We start from the raw sequence: 17,403 nt of genomic DNA, 5'->3' as shown, positions 1-17,403 counted from the left end.
GCAACCCATCGCGATACGCGATGGGTCTCGCGATGGGTCTTGGTGATCCCGTCGTGTATCGAGGCGCCGTATTTTCTCCACCGCCATACTACACGCTGACACGTGTCTTGCTAATTCATCAAGGTCCATCGCGATACGCGATGACCTGTGTTCTGGGCTCATCGCGTAGTGCGATGGGAAGCTGAATCCAATCTTTCACTTTTGGTCCCTTGTCTTTTGGTAGCTTGTTAATTCTGGGTTTAACTCCCATTGTCCAAAAATACTAATGCGGCTCGCGGCGATGCGGGGGTGCGAGGGCACGTACTTCGAGTCAAGTCGGTATGTGGCACTGAAATCGAGGTAGTGTGAGAAAATATTCTAGAGAGAGAAAATTTGGTGTGAGGAATAAATGAGCCGTGAGCCCCCCTTTTATAGGCTGAATTTGCAACCCATCGCGATACGCGATGGGTCTCGCGATGGGTCTTGGTGATCCCGTCGTGTATCGAGGCGCCGTATTTTCTCCACCGCCATACTACACGCTGACACGTGTCTTGCTAATTCATCAAGGTCCATCGCGATACGCGATGACCTGTGTTCTGGGCTCATCGCGTAGTGCGATGGGAACCTGAATCCAATCTTTCACTTTTGGTCCCTTGTCTTTTGGTAGCTTGTTAATTCTGGGTTTAACTCCCATTGTCCAAAAATACTAATGCGGCTCGCGGCGATGCGGGGGTGCGAAGTGCAAAGTGCGCCATCAAAGCGCCACATTGCGCCCATCGCCCTTCACCCGAGCCAGTGCCCGTGCGCGTCGGGTGCTTCGCATCCTCCGCTAGGACAACTAGGTGTATGCTAGGCATAATAGAATATTACTATGGAAGTTTATCTCTTTATAAAGAGCTTCCAAATCTTTACCACTTTCCATGTGGGATGGATTCTTTACTTACTTATTTATTGTAACAACCGGCCCCTCGCACCACCAATATTGTCCGCTCTGCCCACGAAGAGCTCACGGATTTGTTTTTGGTTGCCCAGATGGAGACTTCCCAGAAGGTCACCCATCCTAGTATTACTTCCATCTAAGCACGCTTAACCGTGGAGTTTTCATGTGTTCCACAGCCAACTAAGCCCAAAACGCGTTGGTGATTGAAGAGGCAGGACATTTACTTATGAACCAAAGATCTCTCTTGTCCACGGCCGATGTGGGATTTGCCTAAGAATGAGACGATGTTGTGTTTACCAAGGGTGTTACATTTATACCCATGTGGAATACTTCCACTTTCTTACATCTTTCAATGTGGGATGGAATTTCCATATTCCATCTTTTTATTTATTGAATATTTTTATTTTCTTATAGAATGATTTTATTTTCTTTATTTAAATTTTCTCATTACTTATTTTAGAGAATAATTTTGATCCTTCAACTTTACTAAGTTGTCAAATTTAGACTAAAATTTTGGGGATGTTACATTCAAGGATAATGATAGGCTGCTTGCGCTCACCTTTCATGCATTGACCTTTTTATTCTATTAGGCAATTTTTTCAAGCCTAATGTGCATAGTCAATGCTAGCTATCTAGCATTCTATGGAATCCATGTTTGTTCATGTTTTTCGTACAAAAGTCATGTGTGTTAGTAGTTGGTCTACACAAATATTATTTTTCATAAAACTAAATAACACACTTACAAATGTATTGTAGACTTTCAAAAATAAAATTTTGGGCATATTCAAGTACTCGTTATAGGGTTTGGGGGCATTCATGTATGCTAGTTTGGCATATCGCTGATGTGCACTTTTGTAATTTCGTAAAACTTCTTTTCCGTCAAGCATCTCCACTTGTATGAAAATATTCAAAGTTCCTTCTTTTCCATCAACCATCCCAACTTGTATGAAAATATTCAAAGTTCTTTTCCTCCATGCCACAAACTTTATTGCATATGAATCCTTCTCCTAAAACTCTAATAATCCAAAGTTGTAGTACCAACGAAATAATCCTACATAAGACGATCAAATGAGGCTTCACAATCTCTAAATACACAAACTCTTACCCTTGCGGTATCTTCAACTAGTTAATGACGTAATGATGCTTGAACAATTGTAGAGCGAAATTGACAGTTACGAACATTTGTATCACTAGACGATGAACTTGATGATAAACTAGATAATGAGATTTTAATGAGATCCTTGGTCTAGAAAGTGGGATTATAAGATTGATGAAAAAAAATCAAGACTCGAGTTTGGTATATATAGGACTTCGACTGCTTTTAAAATAATTAATTTTTATTTCTCAACGGTCAAGCTTTTATATTTTAGCAGAACCCCATGGACGGGACAATGTTCTTGTTAGCAAGCATGCTCCCGTCTCGTCACCGCTGGCGCTTCCATACTGTGCACGCTAACATCTAAAAGCACTCACAATAGTGAGTCTCAAAACCAAATTCAGATAAAATCAATTGTCCATATCACTAAAAAAAAATTCTTCTATCTTCACTCATATAACGTTTCACATAATGCCCACTCTCCTACAAAAGCCTAAAACCAAAAATTGAAGATGAACAAACGAATATTCACTTAGATACAGTGAGTCACTAATCTACAATACAATATTAAAAGTATTTATTTATTTTTCTTTATATTATCTACCTTAAAGAATAAATAAAATGTTTAGATAATTTGGTATAGAATCTCCGGTTCATTAAAGTCGTCATCTTTTGCCTTTGGACCTCTCTTTTTCCATTCATCACATGACTTTCAATCCACGCGCATTCACGATTATTTCAACCATCTCACGATATACGATCTTTTGGAGACAAAAATTCTTTTACTTAAAAGTTATATTTTATGAACACCCCTTGGAGTTTGCTATAAATATTAAATACAATGCAATACTTTACTCCTGTCTTTTGTATAATGCATTTTAGCCCCTGTGTTTAGAAATATTTTTAATCCATTAATTATTTTAAACTCTTAACATTATTTGTTTTTAATTATTAAATAAGTAAGACATTAGTATTAAAACATTAAAATAAATAAAAACAAAGATAAATAACAAGAACACAACCCATTATTTCCGTATTTTTTTTCCTAATTTGTTAATTTAATTTTTAAGCTTTTTCATGATCTTTTCTCGTCAAATGAGAGATATCGGTCTAAAGCAACTTAAATTCCCTATTTTTTTCTAGGTTTTCCTTATATGCATATTTTCTAAAAATATAACTATGTATACCCTATATTAGTTAAAATACATATTCGTCAATGATCCCCAACCAAAATGTTTGAGATAGGAAACTCAAAGACTTCATTTTAAAAAGAAAGGTCTTGGGTTCAAGTAGGTTGGGTATGAGGGGTAGGTATTCTCGTCTATGATGGATTTTCTTTTAAAGGTGGTCTCCGATTCATGTTCATTGGGCAGATTGTTGTAGGAGCTTCCCTTCATGACGTGTCAGCCAAACACCCCCTAGTACAAACTTAGAGAATGAAGATAATCAAGTGGGCCAATGGTCCATCATAATCACATTAGGGATGTCCAAACAACACGTCGCTCAAACTCGCCCATCGCTCGCTTGAAAATTGCTCGGAAAATACTCGCTCATTTTGTTGCTCGATTGTAAACGAGCCACTCTACTTGGTTCGGTTTGTAAATGAGCCATCAACGAGAAAAGGTCTGCTCGGTTCGGTTCAGCTCGAATATTTTTAATTTATTATATATTATATATGAACAAATATATAAATATATAGACAACACACATAAAATATAAGCATACAACTTTTTAAACCTTTTTAAAATTTTAATATTCCGTCAATTTTATAGTTTCATTTGTTCGATTCAAGTTTTCATAATACTAGGAGTTTGTTTACATGTTAGTTATTTCTCACTTCAAACTTCTCTCTCATAAAAATTTTCAAAATATTACATGTTTGTTTAAACATACTAATTTGTTTACAAAATATATTATTTACAGCATTCAAACTTGTTTCTTTTAGGATTCTTATTGAAAGTTTTAGAGTGAACAAAGAAATAAATAATGCTCGAAAATCGCTCGATGTTCGATCGAAAAATGCTCGATTCGATTTTGATTTGTTTCAATTTTCGCTTGGTTTGAATTTTAGCCGTTTGGCGTGGCTCGGTTGTAAATGAGTCAAGCAACGAGCAAATCTTTGCTCGGTTCAGCTTGTCCCGATCACGATCAACCCTAAATCAAATGGCCATTAAAAGGAAAAAAAGAAAGAAAGTCAAGTACATATTGGCCCATTCGGGCTGGCCCAACTTTATAAAAAGAAATTTCAAACCATTTTGTTTGAAGTTATTTTCCCTCCTCCTTAGTGAAGACGATAAATGAGATCCAGTTCCATTTCTCTTCTTGTATATTTTGGATAATTGACTATTTTTTTTTTTTACCATAGTATAGGCACTTTTGACAGATTAAATTCATGACCATACAAATAGATACCGGATAACGGTACGACATAAACACACAAATATATCATCCTGGCCTCTATCGAGAATTTGAGATACTCGTCTAAAACAACGAGTCCAACTTATTTCACCCACTATCAGACACGCTTCGCTTCATAAATCTTAGAGTGATTGTGAGACAAATGGTGAGATGGAGTAGTTTACAAGTCTAGATTCTAAAACGATATACTTTAATAAACTGGTTTTTAAAGGGGTGCTGCTAAACGTACCTCCTTCTCATCCATTTTTACTAAACATACTATCTCCCTCAAGTTTTTACATTAATACGATTTAAACCATTTTCTTGTTTCTTTTGTCATTTTGTTATCTTTTATTATCATTATTATTTTTATAAAAGCATTTTTTGTTTTTTTTATTTAACAATTTTTTTTCTATTTATCTTTTTATGTATATTTAAAAGCCCTTAATAAAAGCATATTTTTTCTTACTTAGAAAAATGTCTTTTTCTTATCTAAACCACGTTGTTTTTTTTGTTCTAATAAATATTTTTTTTTTCTAGACTTGTTTTAATTTTTTTAAGAGCGTTTTTTTTTAAATTAAGAGATAGTTTATATTCTTTTATAAAAAATCATATTATTTTTTATAAATAAAATGGTTAAATAGCATACAACTCGATAAACACATTTGGCACATTTATCATGTAACATTAATCGCATGTATCGATACCTAACAAAAAAATCAAATTGTTTTGAGTACATTTTATAAAAAATATAAAAAATTAAAAAACTAGCTAGAGAAAACATACAAAACTTTTTAATGCATGTAAAAAAATAAACAAACTTTTAATAAGATCTTAAAGAAATAAAATAATAAAATCAATAACAAAAATATATAAAAAAAATTGTAAAACAAAAATAAAAATTTAATAGTTTTTTATTTGATATTATGAGAGAATTATAAAATAAAATAAGAGAGAATAACATGCAAATTACAAATGTTAAGAGAAAATAAAAGTTCAGGGGTGATGTATAAATTATAATTGGTTAGTAGTGGATATGTCAGCCTCACCCTTTTAAAGTCATAGAAATATATATTATCTTTAAATGAGTTGAGAAATAAACACAATATTTTTCAGTCATGGCATTTTTAATAATATCTTTTGAAAACAGGATATAATCTATAATACATATAAACGAAAACATAAAAATCCTATGTGTCGCAATGTAGTTGCTCCCCCTTTTTTTGGAGTCGCCAGATTTCCTTGATTTTTAAATGGAGGCTTCTCATGCATTTGACCCGAATTTATGGGTATGGGTCTAATCAAACCCAAATATTTTTTAAACAGGTTATAACATCTCATTAAATTAAAAAATAATCTCACCAAATATTTGATATAAAAATCCTAGAAAGTAGGGATATACTAAAAACTGATATATGATTTATTTAAAAAAGATATATATTATTTATAATTAAAAAACTAATTTTATAGTAAAAAAAATAATTGGGTCTTGGGTCTCATCAAAATCATATAACTTTTATGTCGAATTATAGCATCTTGTTTATTTGTGAAATAATTTATCATCAAATCATATATATATTATTAACTTTCATACAATAAAAAATAAATATTCAAAAAATAAATAAATATTAGAAACAAATAATATAAAACAACCCCGTAAATAAACAAAACATTTAAAAAGCTCTATGGTTGTTTCTTACATTTACTCAAGCCACCATATTGTTTTATTTGTAAATGAAAACTTCTCATGCATTTTACCCGAATTCACGGTATAGGTCTCACCATACCCAGATAACCTTAAACGGGATATAACATCTCACTATTCTAAAAATAAATCTCACAAAGTATTTTGATATGCAAATCCTATAAAATAGGGATATACCAAATATTAATATTCAATTTTTTAAGAAACATATATTATTTATAATAAGAAACAATTTTATAGTAAAAAAATAAGAGAGTCATGGGTCTCACCAAACTCATAGTTTATAAACAGGTTATAACATGTCAGTTATTTGTGATACTTTTTCATCATCAAATCCTAACTATATTATTAATTTTTTTATAATAAATAAAATTAAAATGCAAAAAAATATGAATATTAAACATGAAAAGGAAACACAACCCCCGTAATATGTGGGACAAAAACTAGTTATTATATCACTGCCTTTAAAACCATATAATCTGCTAGGTGTATATTAGCTTTATATGGTCCCCAAACTGTCCAAACAGATTTCATAAATGTTTAGCTTTAAAAATAAATGCCATTTTATTGATTTTAAAATTTAAAATAGATAATATTTATAAGATTATTTTCGAAAAGAATTTAATTTGGTTGTTTTGAAAATTTCAAGCCGTGAAATGGAAATGTCACACTTACTAGTACTACTGAGGAAATTAAGGGGACACAACAACGCACAAGACAAGGGTACAATAATCACAAGACAAGGGTACAATAATATTAATAACTTAAACCATACTCCAAACCCCATGAATAACCATTATTTGGATCAATGATTATATGTCTTTTTGACAATGATTTTGGTATTTATCTATGGTTATTCTAAAAGAAGCTAAAAATCATATTGGTTTGTTTTTATAAGTTTTAATGTAAACATTTTTAGAGGGGTTCATAGATATCTTACTTCTTACTTAACTAATAAATAAAAATACTCGAGATGATGTGTCATAATTGTATTCATTCTTATTTCTAATCTTCATTATCATTAATCCATGGGTCATGGGTTTAGTTGTTATGACTCATTAAAATTATCTGGATATTTTATTATAGGATTTTATTTATTATTAGTTATTATCATAATTCGCTGATTGAGGAGAAAATAACCAATTTTCTATATTTAATCTTATCTTACTTCTTACTTAACTAATAAACAAAAATACTCGAGATGATGTGTCATAACCGTATTCATTCTTATTTCTAATCTTTATTCTCATTAATCCATGGTATCCATGGGTCTTGGGTTTAGTTGTTATGACCCATTAAAACTATCTAGATATTTGATTCTAGGATTTTATTTATTATTAGTTATTATCATAATCCGCTGATTGAAGAGAAAATAACCAACTTTCTATATATATATATATATATATATATATATATATTAAGTAAAACTGTAAATAATATTTGAAAATTAATAATTAATTTGGTTTCCATGCAAATATACATCTCATGTCAAAGAGTAAAATATCTCAATATATATTTGAGTATATTTGTATTTGTGTTCTTAGTTCTTACCTATAATTTTTTTTCAAATAATTTAGTTTATTATTATTAAATTAAATGTTGACAAATCTCGTGTATTACACGAGTCTAAACCTAGTATCATATATGTGCCATTACTTTAGGATTTTGTTTGGTCTCAATTCTCAAATAACTCTAAACCCTTACTTTTAAGTGTGAAACGAAATTACCAAAATGTCCTCTTATGTAATATATCATCAATATGACAAGTTTATATATATACAAGAAATAACCAATATGTTGTCTTACTTATTCATGCATAATAGTGTGATTAATGAAATGGGTTTTGTGACTTTGTCTAACAAATGAACTTCTAGATATAAAATATTAACTTGCCATGTATTTGTTTGTTACCAACACCTCACATTTATCAGCATATAACTGAATCAAACAAGTTTAATCCATTTAAGTTGACAAGTCGTCTATTATCTTTTATATTATTAACTAGGATAGTACCCGTGTTACACACGGGTTGAAATAGATTAATAACAAAATCTATATAGACAATCATAAAATTTTATAAATAGACAATAATATATTAACGTTCGGATGGCCTAACCAAAATATTAGATACTCACATTGTGTACATAAAAAGTTAATAGTTACACAAACTTGAGTATATTAGCAAAGTCATGAAAAGATTAGAGATTAACTGTATTATCTCAGCATAAACTTCAAAATATCTGTCCAAAAACAAAAGTATTTTGCTTTATAACTTGAAAAACAAAACAAACCATGGAATGTGATTAAGTATTAAACTAAAATGTTAATGTATGTCATAATGAGTTTATGTTAAAATAAATATATAGAGACTTATGTAGAACTAAAAAAATAATGTGTAAATGTAATAATTAGCGTATAAATATAGACATATATAAGAAACTCAATTATGTGTGTTACACACGATTAAATTTATAAAAGTAACAACATAAGAACTTGTAAAAGAAAATACTTAAATTTTTCAAACCCGTGTCATTTATACAAATTCATAATATTCCAGCTAGTATAAACTAACAATATACCAAAATATATTTAATCTAATAACATAAACGGATAATATGATACCAATTACAAGTAAACTAATAACCCATAACATTTGTCTCATTTATACAAATAATATAAACTTTGAAATGAATGATAAACCTTGTATTGCGAATCTCGTGGACATGGCTGCTGCAAATTCGAATTACTTCTAACAAATGTTAAACTCGAAAAAAATATATGGTTAATAACTTACCATCTTGAAAAAAAATCCACTTTTTAATCAAAATATCTAACCTTTAACTTTAAAATGTCATATTTGTTTCGGTAAATTATACATATTCCATACACTTTCTTTTGAGCTACTTCTTCGTTAAATATTGCTCATGACATGCTCTTATTTGAATTTTGTTAGGTGTAAGAGACAATTTGCTATGATTATATAATGGTTATCGAAATATTAATGGTTTATTTTAGGCATGCATCTTAACATTTAAACATAATTAAAAATTGGTCAAATAAAAAAAATTTAAACTTTCTTGAGATTGAAAATTATAAAAATCTTTTAGATATCATTGAGAATTAGTCAAGTAATGTTTGTTGATATTGGGATACCACTACAACTAGATTATATTTTTAGAATTTGACAAATCATAATTATAGTGTTCGTTAATAAAATTTTTAATGAAGTTAAATCATACATACATGCTTTGTATATGAACAAAAACATATAATTAAATAAAACTGTAATCAATAAATATACACATCATTATAAAAGAATTTTTATTTTAACTTTTGTATAAGAGACATTCAATGACTTTATAGTTAGATCTATCAAATCCAAAGTTATGGTTCACTTTTATGAATAAAATAATATTAATAGATTTCAAAAAAAAAAAATACTTAGTACAGTTGTATTGTAATAAATAATTTTGACATAATTATAAAAATTTTAAAATCAAATTGGTTAATTAGTCAACTTCTAAAAAATATGAAAAGTTTTATTATTTTTGAAATAATAAAATGGTGTGTTAATTTTAAACATTAATTTTTATATTTAGGCATAATTAAAAAAATTGTCAAATATAGGAAAATGAAAAAGTTTATTAATATTGAAAAGTATGGAAAGCTTTAAAAGTTTGTAGCTAATTGGTCAAATTTCGTATTTAATCAAGTTTAAATGTGTTATGAATGTTAAGCAAAAATTTAAGCAACAAATGTCAAAAAGTGTTAAACTAAAAAAACAAACATTTAAAATAACCTCTTAGTGAATAAGAATTAAAGTGTCTGGCTTTAGGATTATTGATACCATGTGTCTTTGCCCATTCTTTAATCTGCAGACAATCATCAAAATTTAAAAAGGACAAAATGTTATTTGCTTCACTTATAGCTACAAATTCACTCTTAACCTCATAAACTTATAGATCATACTTTGTTCAATAACTTTAAACACGATTTGGTGACCTTAATTAAAAGTTTAAATTACGGATTTATATGGTTGTATAAAAAAACGAAAATACATTAAATACTAATTAATTTTTGTTTACCTTAATAAAAACATGAAAATTATAGAAATTTTAATAAATCAGAAATACATTAATTAATAATTAATATTTGGTTAACCTAACTAATACCCGTATTATAAGAATATCTATAAAAACATAAATATATTTATTAATTAATAATAATAATTTATTGGTTACCTTAATTTAAACGCGGTAATTAAAAAATTATAATAAGGAAATATTCGTTAACTTAAATGCGCATTTGAACTAAAATCATTTTACTCGGAACCCGCATTTTCCCGAACATGTTTCGATATGTGACTAGAGCATGTTTTGACAAACATTTTTAAACAATACTACAATATAATCATTCAAAGTTTTCATATACTTTGAAATTGCTTACTTTGAAACCGCCAATACAACATTTGAATTACATATGATATTGATGCATTTGAAAAACCTCATGCTCTTCAAAATAGTAGGTTGTAACCTAATAAATTATATCTCACATTACGTGAATACTAATATCAGATCGTAATAAACATTAAAGAAATCATATTAAACAGTATACGTAATTCATAATGCATGATTAAATGTGACTTTTATTATTCCATAATTTAAATAACCTGGGTGTTATAGAAAACATTAATAGTCAATCATTTAAATTCAAAACTGTTTTGAAAAACATTAATATAGTCAAATCAATTAAATTTTTATAATTATGTTTAAGTTATGGATAGTATTAAAAAATTAAAAAGGGTTGAAAAAGTTAGTTAAATTAGGAATGAGAATTATGTTTATATATGTAAATGTTATTTAAACCTATTTAATATAAATGGTCAAATTTAGTCAAATTGTTAATTTATTCAAATTCGGTTTTTTAACAAATGGTGAAAGTAAAACTTGTTTCGGTCAAAAATTAACAAGCTAACTTTTAATCAAATTAGTGTGTGAGGCGGGGTTCTTAATAGTAAAAAGATTGAACACGAGGATATGATTACGAGGGAAAAAACCCTTGATTATGATAATCTTCGTTTCGGTCAAGAGTTTACAACGTAATCTTTAGTCGAATCTCTTCGATTAAAGATTATGAGCTTAACTTTTGGTCGAATCACGCTTGATTATTATGATCTCCGGCACAAAAAACCCCGGACTGTGAAAACTATCACCGTCAAGTTTATTAATATCAAAAATGGATGATTACAGAGGTTGGAGCTGATAAGTGATCGAATACTAAGTGTTACAGAGATTGTTAGTAAGCTAGATCGTGAAAAGTGTGTGTGACCTACTGATATTATCAGCTCAATATATAACAAAAGATTACAACTGTTATCCTGAAAAATCCAGAAACCCTAGACTAAGTCTTCAACAAGCTGTTAGCTTCCACATTTGTCGGTTGACGAAGTTCAAGTTATATTCCGTTGCAATCCACGTTCTCATAAACATATTTAACATGTGATCTTATCTGCAAAACAGTTAGATAATATAGGACAATTGAATTAGTCAACATACCTTCCTCAGAATAACCGCTTGAGTCAATATCTTTAAGTTAAGCTCAATTCCGAGGATAAAAATCACACCCAACAATTGCCCCCAATTTTTACTGCGTGACAGCTGTAAAAAATTTAAATTTAAAAAATAATGATATATCTGATATGTGAAATGACGTGCGCGGGAATCGAGGAGACTCTACAGCCGTCCTTCTAGGTTATAATTAAAGCCATTTCCCAACTTCTTCACCATAATCCTCTTCCACCGATATCAAATCCAGGTTAGTTCTCATCTCCGTCTTTTTAATTTCTTGAAATTCTTCTTTCGATCTTGACACAAATTATGAGGAAAAGAACCCCTCGAGCGCTCAAACCTTTTCCTTTCAAAACCTCGGAAGATTTCGTTGATCAAGCCCTAATTCCGGCCACCGACGAAGATCAATGCATTTTTAAAGATCCTGACATTAGGTCTCTAAAAGATTCAGGTCTGTTGCCCGTTGACGCCGTCATCAGACCTTACGACTCTCGAGTCAAGGCTGACTTTTCTTCAAAAACCTGGGTTTGCTTTTTATATTACCCCTTTTCGATTGGCCTTTCGTATCCGTTTCCCCCACTTATCCAAGAGTTCTTCGATGTAACCGGCTTCTCGTATTCACAAGTCATGCCAATGGTGTGGAGGGTTTTGGCAACAGTTGACCATCTGAACAAAACCCGTGGACTATCTATTGGTGTGCCTGAGCTTGCCGCAACTTACAACCTTCGAACCCACGGATCCTTTCGCTATTGTCTTCAATCCAAGTCCAGCCGTGTTTATATGATTCCCAAGGTGTCCGGTAGTGACCCTGATTGGAAAAAAATACTTCTTTTTCGTTCGCCGGGTTTCTATTCCTGATGGGATGAACTTGCCTACCAAATGGGTTCATAAAGGTAGGAAATTTGTAGGATAGAACTTCTTTTTGTAAACGATTTACTCTAACATGGGTTTTTTTTTTTTTTTTTTTTTTTTTTTTTTTTACAGTGGTTTTTGAGGATTTGATAAAGCTCAGGAAGGATACAGAGAAAAGGATATGGCGTTGTTCAAGGTTCCGACAGAGGAAAGGGAATTTTGGTTAGAGGAAGAAACAGGAGAAACAAGCGCGGTTGCTGAGAAACCTGCTGAGAGTATGACCTCTGGTAAGTGTTTTGGGGATTTTAGGTTTTTCAGGAATTTTGTTATCTTGAACATAACTTGATGAATCATTGTGTAGGGATGACGAAGCCAAAGTCTTTTAGCTTGGTGGATTTGGATGATTTTATTGAAGATGGCCTGTAGTGAAGTAAGAACATTCTAAGACGCTTTCCCCTTCGGTGAGAATCCCAACTACTCGCCAAAAAAGTTTCGCACAAAAGAAGAGGAAAGCCAACACTTCGGTTGAAACTGAGCCCTTTGCTGATATGACCACTTCTGATGCTGTAGAAAAGCTTCAAGCTCTTTCTAACTTTCTTGGAACAGTAAGTAACTTTTGCTTATCCTGAAAATAGTAATCTGCAGAAAAACTAACATTAATCTGGGAATAACAGAAAACTGAAAGTTACCGTCAGATGTCTCAAGATGCCGAATTGTCCAAGAAAGAGGCCGAAGCCAAGCTCGCCGATCTCCTGAAAGCTATTAGCATTAAGGACCTACTGCTCAAAAAGAAGGACAAAGAGATTTCGGATCTCAGAGCCTCATTTGAGTCAGAGAAAAATGAGTTTCTTGAAGATGCTAAGAAGTGTGCAGCTGCTAGCATTCTGGAGTCTATGATCAAGATGTCTGAGGAGGTACAAGCGAAGGGTCATGTGATGGAGTCTTGGAATTCTGGAGCTTGGAAGAAGAAACTCAAGGTGCTAAGGGGGGAGAATATTGAAGAGGATGAGACGGTTGGGACTTCCGGAGTGATCAATGATGATGGAACTGGCGAAGGTATGAAGGAGACTAAGGCTGGGGAGACAAAGGATTTGGAGAAGAAGGAAGGTGATGATGCTGAGGGAGGAAAGGCTTGAACCTGGTTTCCAGGTGGTTTTTATGTGTTTTGAATGTTTGTTTTGAACAATTTCTGTTATGGTCATGTAAGGATAATGTCGTATGCTCAGGATAGTGGTTTGGGTGGAGGGATCCTGGTTCAGGACGAAGCCCAAACTGTCTTTTACTTTTCAGCATTAAAAACAATTATGATAGTTTGAGTGGATGAGTTCTGTTTTGAGTGAAACCCAGACTATCTTTTTTCTGCATAATAATATTAGTATAACTTTTTATGAATTATATCAGATGCTTTTTACTTTTTCTGTTTTTAGAAAAATCTAAGTCTCATGAAAAATCTCTTAGTAATAGTTTAAGTTTTATCAGCAAACCAATATTAAGTCATAAACTTTAAATAATATGAAAGATAAGATTCTTGCAAATTGTAAATCATACCAGAACCGTGCATCAACTAATTTGAAAATTGTCTAGACCGTCTTATCCTTGCAATAAGACCACCGTTTAGGATATTCTCCTAATCCTGAGGATATAGCAATAGGATTGTGACATGAGCATTATCCTGAAAAATATTTTTAGAAATTCTGGCGACAAGGCCTAAATAATCTGGCGACAAGGCCTAAATAAACTGGCGACAAGACCTAAATAAACTGGCGACAAGGCCCTTCAGAAGAGACGTAAATCTCTTAAACCTTAAGTAAGAAATGGCGACGAGGCCCTTCAGAAGAGATGTAAATCTATTAAACCTTAGATTATGGTACGTCTACCATAAACTTGTGATTCAAACCAATAGCCGAGGATAACGAGGTAACAAGTCACTATATTTCATGTGCTGGCCCCGCCTCTCAAACTAAGGCCGAATAAATCGTGCGCTACAGGCGTCTTAAGAAGAGATGAAGATCCCTTAAACCTCAAGATTCAAACCAATAGCCGAGGATAACGAGGTAACAAGTCACTATATTTCATGTGCTGGCCCCGCCTCTCAAACTAAGGCTAAATAAACGTGCGTTACGATCGACCTTAAGAAGAGATGAAAATCCCTTAAACCTTAGAAGAGGTGAAAACCTCTTATACCTTAGGAATAAGCTGGCGACAGGGCCGTTAGAAACTTTATTCCATATGGGAATCCCTCATATCTACAAAACAGTCAACTCTAAGTGATGGGTGGGTGTTAGCCTTGCTAACACCCCTTCGATGCTTATATCAGTACCATGTTTGAAAAATAATAATATTAAAAAACGAATAAAAGTATAGGTTGGAGTACATACCTTGACTGTTTAGTATAACAGTTATCCTCGGGATAGAAATCTTACATGAAATATTTTTTGAGATGTATAGTATTCCAAGCCCTTGGTAGTAAGTCACCATCCAAAGTAGACAACTTGTATGCCCCCTTTCCTGCTTCCGAATCGATCAGGTAAGGACCTTCCCACTTTGGTGCGAGCTTCCCATCTGTAGGATTGTAGTATTTTGAAAAGCTTTTCGGAGAACCAAATCCCCTTCTTGAAATCTCCGAACTCTGTTATTCTTGTTATAGGACTTTTCTATCTTCTGTTGATAAGAAGCCATTCTGATCTTTGCCAAATCCCGGAGTTCTTCTACTGCCTCTAAATCTTCAAGTAGGCTACGAGTGTTATCTTCAGGATTTTGATGAGTGATTCTGGCCGTCGGGATAACCATCTTTGTGGGGATAACTGCTTCAGCTCCAAACACTAATGAGAAAGGAGTCTGACCAGTAGCATTCTTAGAAGTGGTTCTATCTGCCCAAAGAACAAAAGGTAGTTCCTCGGCCCACTTTCCTTTCTTAGACCCCAACTTTTTCTTCAGGTTATTGATAATGATTTTGTTGCTTGATTCAGCCTGTCCATTAGCCTGAGGGTGGACAGGTGTTGATGTGATCATCTTGATTCCCCAACTGGCACAGAAGTTAGTTGTTCTCTTGCCGATGAATTGCGAACCATTGTCACATACTATCTCCGCCGGGATCCCAAATCTGGTCTATTGCGCTTGATGAACGAGATAACTTCTTTCTCTCTGACTTGAACAAAGGCTTCCGCTTCGATCCACTTCGAGAAATAATCTGTCATAGCCAACATAAAGACTTTTCCTCCTGAAGCTCTGGGTAATTTCCCCATGATATCCATCCTCCACTTCATGAAAGGCCAAGGGGATATAATAGGATATAATGGTTCTGCTGGCTGGTGCAAAATGTTGCTATGTCTTTGGCATGCATCACATTTCTGAGAATAATTCATAGCATCCCTCTTCATCGTTGGCCAGAAATACCCCATCCTCAGGATTTTGGAGAATAGAGCTCTGCCCCCAGTGTGGTTCCCACAATCTCCATCATGGATATCTTGAAGAACTTCTTGAGCTTCTGCCTTCTCCAAGCACCTAAGATATGGTCCTGCAAGAGATTTTCTGTATAATATATCATTCATTATAGTATATGGGATTACCTTTGTGCGAAAAGCTCTTAGGTTTTCACCATTGGGGATAACTCCATCCTGAATATATTTCCTGATTGGGATAACCCAAGAATCTTCATTATCCTCAGGATTCTTGACTCCCACATCTTCGTTGTCTTTTGATATTTCATTAACACCTTGCTCTTCTATTGCTGGGCTCAGGATGTGTACGATAGGGATCTTGACACCTTTTGGTATCCTGAAGGATGAGGCTAAATATGCCAGGGTGTCTGCTTCAACATTCTCTTCCCTAGGTACCTGCGAAATATCAAATATTTCTAAACTCTTTGCTAGTTTTTTGACTAGCTCTAGATATTTCATTAGTCTTTCTTCTCTAACAGTATATGAACCATTAAAATGATTAGTTAATAATAATGAATCAACATGTACTTGAATAAGCCTGATTTTCATGTCGATTGCTAGTTGTAATCCTGCTATTAAAGCTTCATATTCTGCCTCATTATTTGTGGCTTGAAATTCGCAGGATATGGATTGAGGTATAATGTCCCCTTGTGGTGATTTCAGCAGAATCCCGATACCTGTTCCTCTAACATTTTAAGCACCATCAGTATATAGAGTCCACTTATCTTTGGTTTCTTCAAGTTCTTGGACTTCCAAGTCTGCCTTTTCTTTAAGTTCACTGGTGAAATCAGCCACAAAGTCTGCTAATGCTTGGGATTTGATAGCAGTCCTAGGTTCATATGCACTTAGCTTTATTGCCCATTTTGCCATTCTACCTGACATTTCTGGTTTTCTCAAAACAGACTTAATAGGATAGTTAGTTTTAACATGATGTGTTGAATAACACACTTATATTTCCTTACAATTTTATAATGTTTTAATGATTTAATATCAAATTTATGTAAGTTTAGGGGGTTAAGTGCAAAGTTTTACAAAGTTGAAATGTTTTGTGTAGGTTATGGAAAGATGTGGAAAAAAGGCAAGAAAAAGAGAACTTGGAGGGTTTAAGTGTCAAAGTTTAATCAAGGCCCGACCCAAGCCCACATCTTAAAAGCCTTGTATTATATTATATTATGATAATAACAAGGGAAATCTGCCATAATTCATCAATTAATCCCGAAAATACACAAACCCTAACTTGGGGCAGCAGCTGCGATCGCAGCTACAGTAGCAGCCGGAAAAAGAAAGAAAAAAAGAGAAGCGGCTGGCGGCTGTTGATCTTGTGACGGCTGGAGGAGGCTAAGGAGGATCTTGGGCGGTAGCTAGGCATCAATAACACCCCTAATCTCAGCCATAATACTTAGTAAAACAATCTTTAAACTTTCTTT

The sequence above is a fragment of the Bidens hawaiensis genome, unplaced genomic scaffold (genome assembly GCF_021521415.1).
Source record: "Bidens hawaiensis isolate Kalapana, Puna unplaced genomic scaffold, B.hawaiensis_p1.1 tig00002273_1, whole genome shotgun sequence".
NCBI lineage: Eukaryota > Viridiplantae > Streptophyta > Magnoliopsida > Asterales > Asteraceae > Bidens > Bidens hawaiensis.
The sequence above is the reverse complement of the archived record's forward strand: the minus strand, read 5'-3'. Positions refer to the sequence as shown.